Source organism: Ctenocephalides felis, unplaced genomic scaffold (assembly GCF_003426905.1).
Source record: "Ctenocephalides felis isolate EL2017-DRISC unplaced genomic scaffold, ASM342690v1 CF-g0.4_SCAFFOLD_03571, whole genome shotgun sequence".
Classification (NCBI taxonomy): domain Eukaryota; kingdom Metazoa; phylum Arthropoda; class Insecta; order Siphonaptera; family Pulicidae; genus Ctenocephalides; species Ctenocephalides felis.
Window position 1 is genome coordinate 52,680,062 of NW_020539725.1, and position 18,158 is coordinate 52,698,219.

At 26.9% G+C, this 18,158-nt stretch overlaps 1 protein-coding gene across 1 annotated transcript in view; it reads right to left on the minus strand.

The window, feature by feature from the left end:
* The window catches only part of LOC113386239, a 73,759-nt gene that overhangs the window by 50,241 nt on the left and 5,360 nt on the right, over nucleotides 1-18,158 (minus strand). The gene's annotated exons all lie outside the window — the stretch shown is intronic.

The window sequence follows — 18,158 nt, forward strand, 5'->3', positions numbered from 1 at the left end:
TTTTTTTTGGTTTCTGTGATTAAATTTTACTAAGTTTAGTTTATTTAAACTTTTGACCTTAATGTCAAAACGGGATAATATTACTGACCTTAACTGCTTTGAAAAAAAAAATTATCTCACTTTGTTTGGAAATTTTAAACTTCAAAGTGCTACTTAGAGCGGGCATTTTTCGGTTATTGTAGTTAATTGTTATTTATTATGTTCATTTTAAAACTTTAGAACCGTAGCAGTGGACAATATTTCGTGGATCACAGTAAAAAAATACCAGAATTGCCCCATGTTTTCAAAAACTAAATCATTTTGTTGAACTATGAATTTAAAATTTTCAAAATAGCTCGACTTTGAAAGGCTCTCCTTTAAAAAATTGTACTGAAGTTTGTAGTCAAATTTTATCTAAAGTTGGTGCATTTCATCAGGATTGTAAATTGGTAAAATACTTGATAATTTTGTCATTGAAAAATTTTATTCTCACATCAGTTCGAAAATTGGACTATAAATGTTATTCGCGCAAGCTTATATTTGCGAAAGAGAAAAAATTTTAATTTATAGTTTAACACAAGTTATAAAATATTCTAAAATCATACTTTAACAAGTCTTAATTTTTGAAATCTTGGAGCAATTGTGTTATTTTTTACTGTAAAAGACAAAACTTAAAAAGTGCAGAAATACTATTCATAGTTTCGGTTCCATAGCTTAAAAATGAACAAAATTAATAGAAATTAACAATAACCGAAAAATTGTTATTATTTCAACAAAGCTCTAGGTTGCACTCAAAATTTTAAAATTTCCAAACAAAATGAAATTTTTTTTCAGGACATTTAAGTCAATACTATCATCCCTTTACGGCTTGACATTATGGTTTGGAAAGCCCTGTATAAATAAAAAGTTTGGAGGCACAGCATCAAATAAAAAGAAAATGTTCTACAATTTTCATTAATACATGCACTTCGTCATTAAATTTTATATCATGAATGGATATGAACATTCGAGAATAAACTAATATAAGGTTCATAATTGATACTCATTGTAAATTAAATGCAGTTTAATTTATCACTTTGATTTAATTTTTACTATTTTTGATAATTAAAATTTTGGTTTTTAAAAACTAATATTATAAACTAAAATTAACTCAGAGTCTATATTCAACTATAAGTTAAAATATGTAAATGTATATATTAAACTTAAACTTATAGATCCATTCCCTGAAGCAGCCAAATTAGGAGTTTGGATGTGAGTAAAATATTTGTGCCAAAAGTAAAATCTGCGTCATAAAGTAAAAAACATTGCTTTCACTCCTTGAGCTCTTCTTTAATTTTTTTATTATTGTATATGCTAGTTAGATCTGCACGGATCGGAGACATGGACTCTTAGAAAGGCCTACAAGAACTACTTGGAAAGTTTTGTAACGCAGTTCTGGAGGCGGATGGAGAAAATGAAGAAGACAAAATAACAAATGAAGAAGTCCTGAGAAGTGTGTGCAAAGAAAGGACTCTACTAAGCACAATCCTGAAGAGAAAAGGAAACTGGATCGGACCTATTCTGCAAAAACAGTGCGTCCTGCACAACGTCGTCGAGGGTAAAATAGAAGGATTTAAAGGAATGAAAGAAGAAGAATGTAAATGATTGATGACTTACGCGAGAAGAGAAAATACAGGGAACTAAAAGCCGAAGTGCAGGATCAAGAAGCATGGAAGCAGAAGTTCGTAAAAAAATACAGAAAAAATAGGCGGGGGAAGGGGGGTAATTTGTGGTAATTGGAATTATAGGCAAAGGGAAAAGGAATCATTTATTGTGGACCTGCCTTCGGGTAGACTACCATTTATTGTTATTATTATCATATGCTATTTACTAATGCATTATAATTGCATCGATAAACCTGTCAGTTTCATCTAAAATAAAAATAAATCTTACGACAAAAGTGATTGGAAATAGAGTAAAACATATAAATAATAGAATTGTGTAATTTGAAAGATATAAATATCTACAGGAACATATTAGCACACTCGATATAATAACAATATATTATTCTATTACTAGGCCACTGAGCATATCTTACAAAACAATTGTAACGCGTCGAACAACTCATTCATGACATTGTTATATAACTGAATCTACTCTACTCGACATACATATTCTCTATGCAGGTTTTTTTTTCAACGGAATGGCTGTAAATCAGTTTTATCTTTTAACAAGTAGGTACTTATTTATTTATTCAATAGGAAACCAAAGAAGCACAAGGTCGGACACAGGAGATGGCTACTTGCGGAATGTAATTATAATAATTACAATTAACGAGAGTCTAATTAATTAACAAGATATCGTAATTGCAAACAATGTGGTAAATGGTAATTAATTCAACAATATTACAGTAATAGATCTTTAGTTTTATTCCAAACTTTTTTTCCAATTCTACTGTCAAACGATTCAAAACGATTTGAATCGGTGAGCAAACACAATTAGCAAATCGAATTTTCTAACAAAACTTTTCCTTGAAAAGTTAAAAATATTGTTGTTTTCATATTGCTAATAATACATAACTAAAGACCAGGGTAGGCTAATCAGTAAAGATGTGTAAAATAATATATAGGGTAAGTCGGGACTTGAAGGTCTGCAGGTAAAAGGGTCCATCACCATTATCTCAAAAACAAGAAAGTATACAACTTTTTAATAATACTATTTTAAAGTAGAAGGTAAAAGATGTAATGAGCCATCATCTTAAATTTTACGACATGCAAGAGATGCAATATATCACAAAAGTATTTTTTCTAATAGTGGTCTTTTTTTTGGTTTTGAGCTCTTTTATTTAGATGCGTTATTTGGTTGTTTTATAAAATGCATTGTTATTTTTGAGTTAGATTCAACAGTTTTTTATATAACCTCTATAAAAGCTTACATGTGAGTGGGGTAAAAAGGACCAACTAAACCTTTACACTAACAAAAGTAGAAATAATGAGATAATAGTAAATAAAAAAGTAGTTGAAATTAAAAATTTTAAGCAATTTTACAAGTTATATATTAAATTATCTACCGATAAATATTTTTACAATATACTAGATCAAGGTTATACATAGTGTAATCTTTGTAAAAAATATGCTCATAAAATTTCGCATTGGTTAAAAATTTAGCTATTATTACGTAAAATTCCTTTAAAATTTAAATTAAGACTTTGTAGCAGTCTACCCGATGACTCAGTATATGGGGTAAAATGGGACAAGTGACATATTTCATGAAAATAGCTAAAAACATATTTATATCATTAGGAATTAATTTGAAATTTTACTGAAGAGACTTCGATAGATACATATGTGTTGTGATGTAGTTCATTTGATTTAGACAATATACTTACTGAAAGCCAAATTGGACCTTTGTGCCCCACCCTATCAATAGTAAAAGTAACGCATCTTTGAAATATTCAAATATATGATCTCAAATATTGTTTTCAAAAAAGGGGAAAGTGTTATTTACTATTTATATATTTTTTGCAATTTTAAAAAGTTGCAAAAACATCTTATAACTTATTACTTCATGTGAAATCTCTGAAACTACGGAACCATATCATGCTCTCGGATGAAAAGGCAGATAAAAATTCTCTAATTATAATTTAATATATGCTGCTAAGTGTATAATAAAATTATTACAATAATAATATGAAGTCTTAAATAAATAACTGCATCCTAACATTATAATATATATTTGCTCTTATTAGAACATCACTTCTGATTATATCATTTTGGAGCAAGAAACATCTTCACTAGAAACATTTTCAATGAATCATTTATTTTTAAATTATTGTAGTCTAAACAAAGAATAATTGTTATTAATTAAATGTCAATAATAAATTCGTTGCAGCAAAAGTACAACAAAATCATTTTGAAGTTGTATGAAAATAATCAGCTAGAGCTCATTGTAGAAATCTTGAATTCAGTTATAGTGAATGTAATGCACATTCTTCAAGATTTGCGAAATAGTTATATTGAAGCAATCGATTGTTTTGAAAATTTATTTAGTAGACATGGATAATTATGCACTTTTGCTTTTAGTTATTTTGTATTTCAAAATATTTACTGAATTTGGAATACATTTTCAGCTTTGACACCTAATTAGGGACAAGTTCACAAACGCATGATTTAACACTTATTTTTATTGATCACGACTTGCTTATGAATAAATTCATTAAAAATAAGATAAATCTGGAAACGTGATTGAGCAAAATTTTAAATTCAAGAAACAACTATTACAACCAATCAGCTATACAAAAAATTCGAATAAAAAATTTCATAACTGCATTAAATAATTATTAAATCTATTATAATTAATTTATCATAAACAGTTTATAACGTGAGACAATACTTCAACTAAAATATAAGTCTTCAATTGTTGCAAATATTTTTAGTATAAGTCCTAAATATAGAAAATTAATTATTAAAAAATAATCTTTAATAAATTATTAATTAATTATTCTAACGACTGCGTAGGAAAATTTATAATATTTTTATTAACGCCATCAAACATTTGCTCATGTGGATGATCAGTGGATTATTATAAAACATAGTTTCAAAAAAAATTAATATAATTTTTATTTCATAATCGTTCTTGGAAAATGTAGAATTCTACCAGCTTTTAATTAAATTTATAATGGAATGTGATATATGTAAATAAATAATATGTAAGTGGGCAGATGCATTTTCGAAGTCAATAAGATTAAAATTAAATAATTAACCAAGTAAATTGAAATTAAAGAAATTAAAGAATTTTCTATTGCCTATCTCAGTCATAAATATATGCTATTCTTATTAGAAAACTTTATTATATCAATGCAATTATAGTTGATCAATTCCCAATCTGTTTATATGTGAAATGTGGAATCATAAAGCTCAAGAAAAAATATGTGCTAATAAAACTTATATCCAATGTCATATCCATTATTATATAATAAAATAAAAGAACGCTTAACCACAGCATTAACCTCAAAAAGCAAAATTAATTACAAAACAATAATTGTCTTTTTATTGCTTTTTATCCTATTTACTATAAATAACTACGAAACTACTATAAAATTTCATGGTAGTTGTTGCTAATATTGCAAATTATAAGCAAAATAATGTTTTTTTAATTATTAATAAAAAATGTAAAACAAGGATTAAGATTTAGTGAAAATGTATTCTTAAGTACTGGATACGTTAGTCTATAAAATTTAAATAAAAATATGAGTTAGTTTGGAATGTTTCTCAGAATGTTCCTAACTTTTATGTACCCAATTATTGGAGCAATTAACATTTCTTCATACTAAATATATGTATGTAGTATGTAACATTACTTTTTTTCATTTAGAGTAAGTATTTTTTTATTTTATAAAAGTATGTTACGATAATGCTAGTTCCACATGATACCTTATATTGTATGTATCTTTACTATCGACTTAATAAAAGCAGAAATAATCTCAATTGAAAAATTAGTTATCTTAATGTAAGAATCGTGCTTGGCAATTTAACGTTACATTTGAAATTAAATATTACATAAACAAAAGCAAGAAGAGAACATCGAACTCGTCTTAAAAGTTCAATTCGATGGATAAAACCACCTGTGCGTGTCTTGGAAACATCTAGGGCAGAATTCTAAAATGTTATATGTTTCAGGTAATTGATACATAGATATAACAGATAGTTCTTTAGTTTCTAAAAGGCTAATATATTCTCTAAAATTATTTCAATGCGCACACATCAATATGTTTGAAATTCGACTCGCGACTCGCAATTAAAAAAAATCCGAATATTCATAATATTGGTATAATTCAATAAAGCGTATTTTTCCGAAAATAATAACAAAGGAATAATTTATAGAAAATTTTCATACAATTGATAACTATTAAAATAAAAATGATTGGTTATAAAATTTTCTACTGAAATATTATCATCTAGTATTTTGCTCAAGATAAGGTTGAACAAAAAAATCAACAAACAGAAGAAAGTATCTATTCTATATTGAGTAGTTTTTTTTGAAACTGTGAAAAATATAAAATGTGAAAATACTATGCTCTAAACAGTCTATTAAATAAATCATCATATTATGAAACCCATTATTATCATCTAACTATTAGTCAATGTTGTCATGGACTTCAATTTCTTTAACCATATTTTATTTTAAGACTCATTACAACTTACAATGATAACAATAATCAAAATATATATGATCCTAATTGGAGAAATAACTCTTAAAAACTTTCTGTCCTTTGAGTTAATCATTTTTGAATCAGAAGTATCAATTTCATACTCTACGAGTAAAATTTGCAAGTCATGGAAGATTAGATGTCCCAAAAAGTGGAAACTGTCAATTATACACATTGTGCTTGTTAATTCTATCTCTAGAGTTATTATGATATTGGATGTATTTATTTATTTATTAAATCTCTAATAATTCTAATGTTATGCTTTATGATCTTTGGTATTACTAAAGTTCTTATAATTCATATTTATGTTGGACTAGACTTTCACCCTTCAACTGCACTTACATTTAATCCATAATACCTTAAGAATAACAACTCATAAGCTTTCAGACTTCGCAAAGGTATAATAACAATTAATAAAACACCGTGTATTACTAAAGAAATAAAATACTGAAGTTATGTAATGTATAGTCGGTACATTTCTGCACAATGAAAAGATTGCTTTGCAAAAATCTGGTAAGTTTAGTGTGCCAACGATAATTACTATACTATACAAATATATTCACTTATAAAAGTTGTTATTTACAATAATAGGTTTAATAGTAACTGAATACATCGCAAAACATTTTAAGTATTTTATGTAATCTATATGAATCAGAATAATGTTGAATAAATGCATTATACATTTAAGCCAGTTATTGCGTCATGATTACGAAAGTGTATTAGCACAATCTAGTCCCAGGTTTGATTCTAACCTGGGCCAACTCGATATCAAGCAGTATGATATCAAAATTAAACTTGAGGTTGTAGTTCTCAAATATAATCTCATATGGTAACACTAATAAAACAAGAAATCCAGTAACTCGAAACTTATTTATTTATTTAAACAAAATTCTATGTCACCCTACAAATTTTGAAATTTATGAATTTAAATACTAAAATTTCTTAAATCAAACTTTTTTTTGTGAGGTGCATTCTAAACTAGTTTTTATTTCCCTATTTTGACATGGTTTTTGTTAAATTATATAACACATGAAATATTTTTTTGAATGAACCTGATTTTTTTTAATTAATTTTGCATAATCGGTTTTTTTCATTAATTTTAAATAATCTGATTTTCTACCGCCAAATGGCTTTTTTTTTACTCTTTTTCTAGAAGTGCGAAACCGCTGCACCTGCCTTTGCAAAAATTTAATCACTTTTTCATTACGACAAGACAAGTGAAATGTTTTTTGAATCATTCAAATCGTAAGCTCCGTACTCTCAAATGAAATTCAATTTTTTGCACTCTTTGCTCCGTATCTCCAAAACGTCTGGACTAACTTTTGGTAAAAACTAATAAACATTTTACCTTATCAATAAAAATCAAACTTTTGGATAAATCAAATCGGTTGATTCATGTTGAAAAATTCTAAATGTACATACACACATGCTGACATCAATTTTTTTCTAATTATAAGGTATGCCAAAATGCTCAGAAATTATATTCCAGTAAGTCACATATTAAAACGTTTACTGTCCCAATTTTACAGAATACAAATCGCTGTTTCCCTATTCACTAATTAGGTTTATTAAAATATGCAAAGACGACATTTAAGCAATTTTTTTTAGTATTTCAGTATTATGTAGATGGCAAAAATAAGTATTTATTAAAGGCGTTCTAGACTATTTCATGTATTTCTCTCCCACCCCGCGAGAACAATATGCTCTTCATCGTCAAAATATGTGAAGTTGTCATCAAATATTACCCAACAGCAAAATATTTGGTTAATTTAAAAAAATCGCCAAATCACGTATTCCTTTTAAGAATCTTATTACATAATCCTCTTCACCGCTATTATATATTAAGACAAACATAAATAAATATAGGCTGTATGTGGTGTGTACAAACAAACATTGCAAAAATGAGGCGAGCTGCACAGAACGCGTAATACTGCGACAAAGAATTTCTTAATATCCACTTGGCAATCACCATATCATAATAATTTCTACAAATATTTGCTTAGTGTAAAGTTGATGAAACCTCCGCACGCGGTCTTACGGCGGTTATGCCAGCCAAATGGCGTAAGTTTTCGACGCACTTGCTGAATTATACTGATTTTATGAAAAATTAATACAGGGTTTGAAAAATCTAATAGATTTCTTAACAAGACTCAGTTGGTCATAGTCTAACTTTTGTGATACGCCAAAGGTCAGAGAACCATCATATCTAACACTATACTTAGGTCAACTATTATATTAGGTTCGCCAATTTGATGCTCAATTGCCAAGTAAACGTAGTATGAATAACCTGCATATGATTCCGAATTATTAGCCTTAAGACATTATATAAGTGATCGAAATAGGCAGAATTCTAATAAATCTACCCTACAAATTCCTCAAATTACAAAACATGTTTGTAAAGTGCATTTTTAACTTACCGTAGGGTAAGTTATTGTAATCGTCCAAAAATCAAAATTAAAAATTTGTTCATTTTTTCACGTTGTGAAAGTTTCTGAATATTTTGGCATAACTAAAAAAATGGATACATATACATATACATATGTATGTATGGATACAAATTTTTGTCACGTTTTCGGGCGCACGGATCAACCGATTTGAATGGCCACAAAACATTCTATTTCTATTGATAGGGAGATATGCTGATTAGTTTTTGGCAAAGGCAGTTCCAGCCGTTTCGGAGATACGGAGCAAAGCATGCAAAAAATAGAAATTAAGTTTTTGAGAGAACGGAGCATTCGATTTGAAAGCTCCAAAAAACATTCAATTGGTAATGACGGGGAGAAGTGGTGATTAGTTTTTGGCAAAGGCGGCTCAGCCGTTTCGGAAATGCTGAGCTAGATGTGCAAAAAATTGCAGTTTTTTAAGAACTAAGCATTCGATTTAAATGATTCAAAAAAGTGTTGACGAAACGATTGATTTTGGGGATTTTTTTTTATTCCCTAAAACATTTTTTCGAATATCGAAAATTCTTCGAATTTTAATTATTTTCTATCTAAAGTTCTCAAGCACAATTATATATTTCAAATAAATAATTTTAACTTTGCACTTCAGTTTATATGATTCTTATATATATTTTTGACAATAGTTAGAAGTTTTTAATAGTAATTATGTTAAATTTTAATTAAATCCAAACTGAAGGTAAGTACTCATGTATGAAACAAAGTAAAATTATATCAAATGAATTAAAAAGTTGTATATTTCAAATTATTTCATATGACTGCATAATTCAATTGTAATTTATCAGAATTGAAAAAACTTACTTCTATGCAATCTTTCAGAAAACAAACTCTGATTATTTACATATACTCTCAAAATTGCTATTTTTTTTAAATCGGAAATAAAATATCTCTAGTTCGGAATTTTTCTGAAACACTTTTCATCTAAAAGTTTATTGAATTCTTACAGAGCTTTTGAAATTATGCAATCCTTTATTTCATTTATTTAATCTGCCATATAACTCATGCAAATTAATCGATTGATTTGAAAGTTAAGAAAGTAACGAGATGAGACTATTATAATTTTTAATAAAAAAATGCTTGTTATTACAAAAATATGTAAAGTATTCTATTTAGAACAAGTACAAAAAATACGTAATTTAAATTAATTGAATAGTTCAAAATCATCCAACTACACTACAATAAAATATAAAGAATTATTTGATTTTAAACAAATGATCAATATGCTCGAATTATAACAAAGGGAAATTGTGTATATGAGATGTAATAAAAATAGTAGTCTGCAGATTCAATATAAAATCTGAATTAAAGAAACTCACATTATGATCACATTTTACAAAAAAAAAGCTCGATCGTCGTCAAATTGGAAAAATCGATCGTCTGAATGCAGTGAAATTAATATTTGTTTAATTTTTCAGTAAAAAATTATCTGTTTTCAGAAGATGTACAGTCAAACTTTAGTACAACCTTGACAAAAATTTAGATAAATCATAAAAACTAGACATCTGGTTAATAGATTTTCCGTGATAAGTTTTTTATGGGAAGTAAAGATATTCAATCAAGCGTATGAAGACAGGTTTAGCAAATATTTATAAAATTCATTTTTAACAGCCATGTGCATAGGAGTTTTGGTCCTGCAAGGTTTCAGATTCGATAATCAACTAAGAAAGCCTGATCTCAAGCAGTAGATATATCGAATCTTATATATTTAGATTTGAAACTTTGATAAAATGATCATCAAGTAAGTTTTCATAATCTAATTTATATTGGAAGCAACATGTATGCAGAAACAAAAATCTTGTAAAAGCCTTTATCTAGTAATTTTTAAAAAATAAGCTCATGGTTAGTTCTAATCTTGAGTAAATGCAAAAATCTAAGAAAACAAACTCTGATTATTTACATATACTCTCAAAACACTTTGGCAAAAAATCAAAAATCGTATAGGGTTCTCAATATGATTTAAAAACATCGGTTATTACTAAAGTGGGTAATTTTTTTTTATTATAGTCACTTTCATATTTAAACTAAACTCAACAATCCGTTTGGATGACTTTGCCAAATTAATGGATTTTGAAACAAATTTGCGAAACTATCTGCCCACACTGATATCGGATTCGCCCACCGTACATGAATTTCTATGAAATATTTTTTACTAGAGTACTGACAGAGTATGCCGTCATCTTTACAATTGTTCAGTCGTCCATAACATAACCAAATACAAATGTTATATAACACATATTTCCTTAACAAAATTAAAATAAATAATTTCGTAAATGTATGAATATACAATAGAAAATATGATGGATGATGGCGTAGAAGTAAAGGAAAAAGTGAAGTATGAGGAAGACTTAAAACACTCTAAGTTGTTTTACGTTGTCAATAGTAAACATTCACATAATTATTATGGAGAAGATTCTTTTAAAAGACAATATCAATATATATATATATATATATATATATATATATATATATATATATAACTTCTTGTAAGTCTATAATACCAAAATGCTTCATTACTATCATTAGAGTACTATCAATAGCATGATCAAACGAAATTTTTTCAAACTCACAGGTTAAGCTAGATTTTCTTTTACCAAAGTTGATAATCAGAAAAGATTTTAATGAAAATTTGGCTGGCTCAAACTTCAATTTCAAGAACTGTGTTTTTCAGCAAAAAATTGGGAAATGATTCAAAGAAACAGAATCAAGATGCGCCATTGTAAAATTTTTAGAGTCTATTTATTTTGACCCTTTCCACTCGGATGTTGCAATATCACATTTTACTTCAGCAATGTCCGAGTGCAACGGGTAAATATAATATATTAGTACATGGAAACATGGAAACAACTATTTAGAAATATATCAAGTATACAATTTTAATAATTTTTACCAGAGGGGTAAAAAATCGTGGCGCAATATTCAAATCTTGTTTTAAGATGGATGGATTTGTTTTCAAAATAATGAAAAATTTGGAAAATTAATCGCAGAACTATTTTATATGGTTTATTACAAACAAAAATATATACACAAATTATACATAATTTTTAAATGAGGGCATAATGTAAGAATTTGGTGGGCGACCAAGATTCGTTTCTTTAGTATTATCGAACTTGGGAAATACATGGTATTTATATGAATCACGAAAAAATCCTACTTTAAATAATTAATTAGCACCAAAAATATGATTAAAGTCTTTAAGAAAACATGTGCTCTATCGCAATTAATAGATGATATTTTTCAAATCAGAACTGGGTTATTAGTTGTTGTGATGAATATTTTCCTCAACCTCAACAATAGGAAATCTAATGGTTGAATAGTCTCTATTTGATATATTTTATTATTAAAATTCCTCTAAAGATGATATATTTTTACTTTGATGCAGCAATGTCAGGAAAGTATTTTAACTTGGAACACATTTTTATCTGTATTTTCAAGTAAAAACCAATATCACTACTGCTAAATATCAGGAACCTAATGTGGTAGCTTCTGCTTAAGATTCTGCCAAAAGCCAAAGAAAACCAAATTTTAAATTTGTTAACGACTTTTGTGATTCTGGTATCAACAGTACTTTGCAGAAACAAGGTATTGCGGTAGACTGAAAAACCAATTATTTCAAGATACTTCTTAAAAATACACACCCACAATCACTTCTACAGTCTTTATTAAATACGTACATATATATCTGTATACAGATTATGTAAATTTATACACATGTATTCAATAAAAAGTATACAAAGCACTTGCCGCTTTATACTCATAGTACTTAGAGATCAGTTACGTAAATTTTGTATTGTGTCCACATGAATAGTATATTGCAAGTAATTCAAATTCATACATATACACATAAATATATATAATATATACATATATGTATGTATATACATATATCTTATATATTTACAGAAACAAGCAAAGAATGCAAATTCCAAATAAGTTATTCAACAAACGTCAAGTCAAGCCTACATCTTGAGATGTAGTATTATACATTTATATATACACACACATATATATATATATATATATATATATTAATCATTCTTATAAATTTATTCATACATGTGTTTCAGCCAGAGTTGAAAGAAGCAATTCGAACAATACAGTTAAGAATTTGTAATTATGCAATGTGTAATACACATATGTAAATTTGTGTAACCATTGTATTGTTGGAAAATAGGTAAACATAAACAATATCTTCAATTTATTCTAAGAAGTAGTTTTAAATACTCTATAAAAATGGCCAGCGATTTGAATTTACAGTGCCGATGAACTCTATGATATAAATTTATGGCTTCAAATTACGCCGACTGTGTGTTTTAGAATCAAATTATTCCGGTAGTCCATAATAAAAAATTATCTAAAAAAATCTAGAGTCACCCATATTTCTACATATTAATTTTAAAATCAGAATTAAATGTTATATATATTCCAAATATAATAAAAGTTTGGCATCTGAGAATTGACTAGATTAGAATTCTGGTGAGAGGAGCAAACTCTCCTAAGAAAAATATTTCTATTATGAGCGTATGGCGTTTTTTTAGGACTATCCTTACAATTAGTGATCTAGACTCTAGAGCAATCGTGAAGTAATTCCTCATCCTTGAAGGCTACCCAGTGATTGTCCATTCTCTTTGAGGTTATCTCGAAGGGGAAGTTAATGTTCTCATAAAAAATCCGATTCGCTAATTTTGTGTTTTCTCGACGTTTCAAGCCATTCTGAATTCAATGAGACCAAATTAAAAACTGAGCCGATTTTTATGAAACTTTTTTTGGCGATATATATCATGGTCTTGTAGATCTTACTGAAATATTACGGCCTTACGACAAGTAGTTTAAATTTAAAAATTCAAAGTTTGAGAAAATGAGTAGTTTTTTGAAGTTTGTTAAAATTAAAATTAGACGATTTACTTGGTATAACTATAGAGTACTTGGTCTTAATGAAAATACTAAACCAATTGAGTCCAACTGGTTCTTTATAAAAATTGTTGATTTTTGAAAATTTGCTTTTAAAAAATATTCCGAGTTAACGTGGTCGTTCGTTTTCAATGATGTGTAATAATCCACTCTGAATACTTTTAATCACTCATATATTAATTTATTTAAGTAGATTATTGATTAAGTAGATTATTTACACATATCGGGAAGTTCATGTAACTTGTCTCAATGCAAAATACCAATACCAACTAGTTTCCAATAGCAATTTGATATAATTTTGTAAAAATGCACCAAAGCATTTTTTTCACTAAAATCATCATCATTTATCGCTCAAATTTCTATAATAATATTTTGCTACATTGACACAATAATTATAACATTTTTTGATACCAAGTTGCACATTGTGGAAGAATTCTAATTACATAGCAGAAAATATTTCTGTATTAATTAATTCATTAGATAATAATTCATTGAGCTCTTAGTGGAAAAATATGGAAGGTATTAAAAATCTGAGACATTTGAAAAATTCATCAATTTCATAAAACTTGCCAGAGAATTTCAACATAATACTACTGAGAAAAGATTGAAAAAATAACTTAGGTTACATTAATATCTGTAAATTTCAAAATCTTTGACATTGATAATTTTTTCTGTAATTTTACTCTCAACAAGTAAAATTATTTATGTAAAAAAATCATAAAATATTCAAATTTTTAAGTACAAAACTATATACTCCAAATCAAACACACGTCCACAAAAAAGAAATGAACCATAAATACTGTTTAAGTTATTTGAATATAGATAGAAATATTTTGAATAAATATAATCACACCTCAATCAGCTTGATATCAAGCAGGACCTATGCCGATTTTTACATGAAAATATAGATGGAAATATGTTTCCTAGTAAGATTAGCCCTTCCTCAGCGTTGATATATTAAATTAAAAATCATCACCATTTACGAAATTCTAATAATGAAATATACCAAATAGAGATATGCCAAATGAATCCCAAAGATATAATGTATATCATGTACATAAACCTGACAACTCAAATATATTAAAATTTCTACATATCATATTAAAAATAAAATGATATTTAAAAAAATAATAAACAAGTTTTGTAAAAAATACAACTTGCAGTTTAAACAATTAACCTGTTTACATTATCATTTCCAAAGCTCCACTTCAATTGTGTTTCCGATAATTTTTCTAATGATTGACTCTCATAATTAAAATATGAATAATCAATGCATCATTATCATATTCTTCTAAATAGAACAGAAAACAGTTGAGAAACATATTGCATAAAAATACCGTTTTAATCCGATCGCATTTTCTATCCAGTGTTATCACGGTATAAAATATAGAATTAATTAACTGTAGCTAAAAACAGAGTCAGAGCTATTTGTAAATTTCAATTAAACGGCATTAATAGCATAGTATTTGATTGTAATCTTAGGCATTTTATACGTTCTAACTTTTATAAATTAAAATTTGCCAATTCGATATTATCAATTAGCGGCCTACGTGCTAACAGTCACATCAGGTGTTTGTGCGTTTGTACAGGTATTGTTGTAAACATAGAAGTTAAATTATTTATTAAACAATTTCAGCTATCGCCTTATTTATTGTTGTACATGATGTTAATACTTCCTCAATGAAAACACGAGAAGATAAATCTAGACAAGAATTTATAGACAATGATAACGATAAAAATTTATTGAACAATATTTTTTAAATATCACAGCTCGTACACGTGCTAACTACAGGAACTTAATTTCTCCAAATGTAATGTGATAAATGAATCCTGTATGTATGATAATTTTCATAAATGACTTTTAAAAGTTTTAATAATTATCTGGACCAACATGAAATCATCTATCAGAAACACATTTTATGTAGATTGACAATTCACATGGAAAAACACAAAACGAAATGTTTTACTAAGCATATTTATATTTATATTTATGTATATTTGGGATACATGATTAAATTTAGTAATTACAGAAAATAAATTATCTTAATTGAATTGATTACAGTAAAATACAACTCTAATACAATATTAAGCCTAACATTAGTATTATCTAATGCAATAACTTGAAGAAAAAATGTTATAATATTGATATAGTTTATTTAAAGCTTTTAGATCTTCAGATTCTTCTGATAGTAAAAATTTTTTTAAATATCCGTTACGCAATTTTCATTTAAGCCCCAAATCTAGAAAATAATAATTAAGAGCAGAATACGTTTTTATTTGAAAATAGGGTAGAACGGCACTTATCTCAAAAACGAGTAAAGTTACGAAGTTTTTATCAACAATATTTGAAAGTAGAGGGAAAAAGATGCACCTTGATGTTGCCATCGTGAGAAAAACGACAATATTTGAAAATCCATAACAAAAGTATTTTTTTTGTTGTTAGTTTTTTTGGTTGTGAGCACTGTTGTTTAGTTTACTAGACCTTAATATAATTTTTAAATGAACGTTATTTAATTGTTTTTTGTAGTTAAATTTTGATTAGATTCAACAGTTTTTGATGTATCCTCTATAAAAGCTTACACGTGAGTGGGGTAAAAATGTCCAGCTGAACTTCACCTCCAGATAAAGATTTAGTCAATAAGATAAAGTAAATGATGTATTAGTTAATAAAGAATTAAATTAAGTAAAAAACAATTTTACAAGAGATACTTAAATTAAATAAATAGTTATTGCAACTCTGCTGATGCATATTTATGACAAAACACCAGATCAAGGTTATATATATAAACTATAAAAATATAACTATAAACTATAAACTATAATGTCATCTCTGTAAAAAATGTACAGATGAAATTATATTTTGCAATCGTTGAATAATGTAGCTATTATTTTTTTAAATCTATTTAAAATTTAACATAAGACATTGGACCCGTTTGCCCCTTTTACCCCGTCTATGGGTTAAAAAGAACCAGGTGACAAATTTTTGAAAAACGACAAAATTAGATGGAAGTTTTACTCAACATAGTCAGATAATTGTTTGTTCTTACAATTATAATTCTACATTCTAGAACTAATAAACTATTAGATATCATTATACGTGTACTCTTTTATTCAATTATTTTTTTAAAAATTACAATATTATTTTTTAATTTTTAACGTGTATATAAAAATTGAGCAAGTATTTCATTGGCAAGTGTTAATGAAAGGAAAATTTTAATCTTTCGCAAGCAGGCCAACTTAAAACTTTATGACCCAAGCATGCCCACAACAATAGATTAGTTAAAATAATTTATAAAAAAAAACATATATAAAAAATGTAAAGCCAAATCATAATAGCGTTCACAAACCAACGATAAAAACGATGGTCTACATGTAGTATGGTCTACATAGTATTCAATTGTAAATATAAGATCCTGAATTTCGATAGTTTTATTAAGTATTTCATAAAAAATCTCCAAGAATTCAAACTAATAATAAAAACTTGTATATAATAAAAAATATATCTATAATAAAAATCATTATTCATAAGTATGTTGTCTAATCTAATATGAAAACTTGTATTTTTCCAGCATCCATGCAACATTTCGAAGATCTTGTTCTAATAATTACACAAAAATTGATAGGCATGTTAAAAAAAACATTTTCAAATATATACTGAAAAAAATGCTGGCAAATAGTTTTGTGGAGTAGATATAATATTACAAAAGTTGCAAACTATGAAATTTTTAATACGAGATTTTGATGAACAATAAGACCATATGACAATTTCAACATGATGGAAAGTATTGTTTTTAATAAAAATTAAAAATAATATGCAATTAAAATAGTTGATGGTATGAGATGTTATAAATTAATATTCTAATAATATTATTTCAGCAATTTATAATTTGACCTATAGTTATTTCATGCCTGAACATATTTTCTTGCGAAGGGGATTCACAGAATGAAATTATCTAACTTTTTAAAAAATTACAATGGTTTTCAAAGGACTTATGATTGTTTCTTACGATCTGGTTTTAGTTTCTTAATTAACATATTTTTCTGCATGAATTCCTGAATTCAAGAAACCTTAATTATAATTCCTTATATAATATATTTTAGTTTATATAATAAATTTGCTTTGTTTGTGGCGTTATTTTTATATTTTTATATTTGTTTCCAAGCAAATTTATTTACTTATTTGGACTCGATGAACGAGTTTTTCTTGCAAAATTTTGTTATCAAAATCAGCCGTTCCAGCATGTTTTAACCATTAGTCATTACATTATTTATTTTTGAGCTCGTGTAAATGCAAATTTTGACAATTGGGCAAGTCTAGTAAACTATTCGCACATCTATGCAAATTTATTTTGCATTTGCATTCGAAGAGAAGAAATACTCATATGCTATAAGGAAATCATCAATGTTCAAACAACATTGTTTATTCTCATATGTGAAGATATTAAACAAACATAAAATTTAATTACTGAACATATATGCGTAAATTGATTAGTGAAAGATTAAGATTGTTTTCATTGTTGAAATTAAAATATCCAGAAAATAAATATCCAATGGAACTTCTAACTAATTTACTGCTAACCAAATAAAAAATATTTTGAAATATTATGGAAATTTTTTTTTGGTTA